This window comes from Schistocerca americana, unplaced genomic scaffold, assembly GCF_021461395.2.
Source record: "Schistocerca americana isolate TAMUIC-IGC-003095 unplaced genomic scaffold, iqSchAmer2.1 HiC_scaffold_758, whole genome shotgun sequence".
In the NCBI taxonomy this organism is placed as follows: Eukaryota; Metazoa; Arthropoda; class Insecta; order Orthoptera; family Acrididae; genus Schistocerca; species Schistocerca americana.
The window spans coordinates 45,001-47,500 of record NW_025726520.1 but is presented as its reverse complement, the minus strand read 5'-3'; positions in this window follow the sequence as shown (position 1 = coordinate 47,500).

Below are 2,500 nucleotides of genomic sequence, written 5' to 3'. Positions count from 1 at the left end.
ACCTAACCTATGTCGTACCTTAACCTAACCTATGTCGTACCTTAACCTAACCTATGTCGTACCTTAACCTAACCTATGTCGTACCTTAACCTAACCTATGTCGTACCTTAACCTAACCTATGTCGTACCTTAACCTAACCTATGTCGTACCTTAACCTAACCTGTATTGCGCCTTAACCTAACCTGTATTGCGCCTTAACGTAACCTGTATTGCGCCTTAACGTAACCTGTATTGCGCCTTAACGTAACCTGTATTGCGCCTTAACGTAACCTGTATTGCGCCTTAACGTAACCTGTATTGCGCCTTAACGTAACCTGTATTGCGCCTTAACGTAACCTGTATTGCGCCTTAACGTAACCTGTATTGCGCCTTAACGTAACCTGTATTGCGCCTTAACGTAACCTGTATTGCGCCTTAACGTAACCTGTATTGCGCCTTAACGTAACCTGTATTGCGCCTTAACGTAACCTGTATTGCGCCTTAACGTAACCTGTATTGCGCCTTAACGTAACCTGTATTGCGCCTTAACGTAACCTGTATTGCGCCTTAACGTAACCTGTATTGCGCCTTAACGTAACCTGTATTGCGCCTTAACGTAACCTGTATTGCGCCTTAACGTAACCTGTATTGCGCCTTAACGTAACCTGTATTGCGCCTTAACGTAACCTGCATTGCGCCTTAACGTAACCTGTATTGCGCCTTAACGTAACCTGCATTGCGCCTTAACGTAACCTGCATTGCGCCTTAACGTAACCTGTATTGCGCCTTAACGTAACCTGTATTGCGCCTTAACGTAACCTGTATTGCGCCTTAACGTAACCTGTATTGCGCCTTAACGTAACCTGTATTGCGCCTTAACGTAACCTGTATTGCGCCTTAACGTAACCTGTATTGCGCCTTAACGTAACCTGTATTGCGCCTTAACGTAACCGATATTGCGCCTTAACGTAACCTATATTGCGCCGTAACGTAACCTATATTGCGCCGTAACGTAACCCACATTGCCCCTTAACGTAACCTATATTGCGCCGTAACGTAACCTATATTGCGCCGTAACGTAACCTACATTGCCCCTTAACGTAACCCACATTGCCCCTTAACGTAACCCAACACACGTTGGGCCTTAACCCAACACACGTTGGGCCTTAACCCAACACACGTTGGGCCTTAACCCAACACACGTTGGGCCTTAACCCAACACACGTTGGGCCTTAACCCAACACACGTTGGGCCTTAACCTGCTCTGTAATTGTCATACGACGCGTTAAATTAGTGTAGTGTTGCCTAACTGCAACCCCCGCAATATAGTTTGCTACTCGCACTGCCCGGTCCCCAGTGTATCGCTTCATGTTAAACACCTTGCAGCTATACACTGTAATGTGGATGGCAGCAGGACGTACATGCTCAATGCCCTTTGCAGTTGTTCATTGGCATTTGCAGTTGTTCATTGGCATTCGCATGGCGAAGCACTTAGCCTACGCTGTGGTACGGCCTGTGTCAACTGTCCGCTGATGTTGTACGTCCAAATCACACACTGTACTGCACATTGGTCCTCATGTACTGAATGATACATCGTGGTACATGTGACCGTACAACGACTGCGCCAACAACGGCGAACCATGCGGTCCAAATGTTGTGCACTCAGCTACGTGTCGTCTCCCTATAAGAGCTGGATTGCAGTGTGGTATGCCCTGGATGGCGATCAGCATGAGCCGTCTGTTGATGTAGTGGCGCGTGTTGTCAGACGTAGTCGTCTCTTCTCACACACCGTGATAGCACGGTGCACTGCGTTCCACATCTGCGACATGCGACAGAGGCCGGTTGACAGTCGTTCGCGCAATGGACATCGCATACGTACGGGGGCCACCTTCCACGTGTTCGCTAAGCGTGGACATGTTGTTGCGTGTATGTGGGCAGACAGTGTGTCGTGACACCTGACACAGGCATGCAACAATCGTTGAATTTGCAAATGGCGATGGACGCCTACGTTTGCTGGTGACGTTACGCAAATGAACAACTGGTAAACCGTTGTGGTGCGGTTGTTCTCGCTAGGGGTGAATCAGTGATGGCGACGATCGGTTGAGCTACCAACCGGTTGTTGCAGCGATACCCACCATGCCCACGAACGTGAATGGCATGTGGGTGTGAAGCGATACGCGGCGGTGGCTGGGTGGGACCGTCCCCGGCCGGTGAGGGGGGGCCTCCCGGCGTGTTGGCCGTGCGGTGCGTGGGCGCACGCGCTACAGCCGGCTGGTGGGGGCGGCCAGTGGCAGGCGCGCCGGCCGACGGAGGCGGCAGGCGGCGCAGCTGCGCGCCGGCGCACCCTGCACGCGGCGCCGTGCGGCCAAAGTAGGTCCTCGCGGGCCCGGTGCGAAGCGCGGTGGACATCTGCAGTGTGCTGGTCCGATTGAGGACTGTGTGCGCTGAGGATGCGCCGCCGCCCGGCGCTCGGCGCCGCGACGCCGTCTGCTGCTCGGTCGCCTCTGCGGTTCTCGCAGG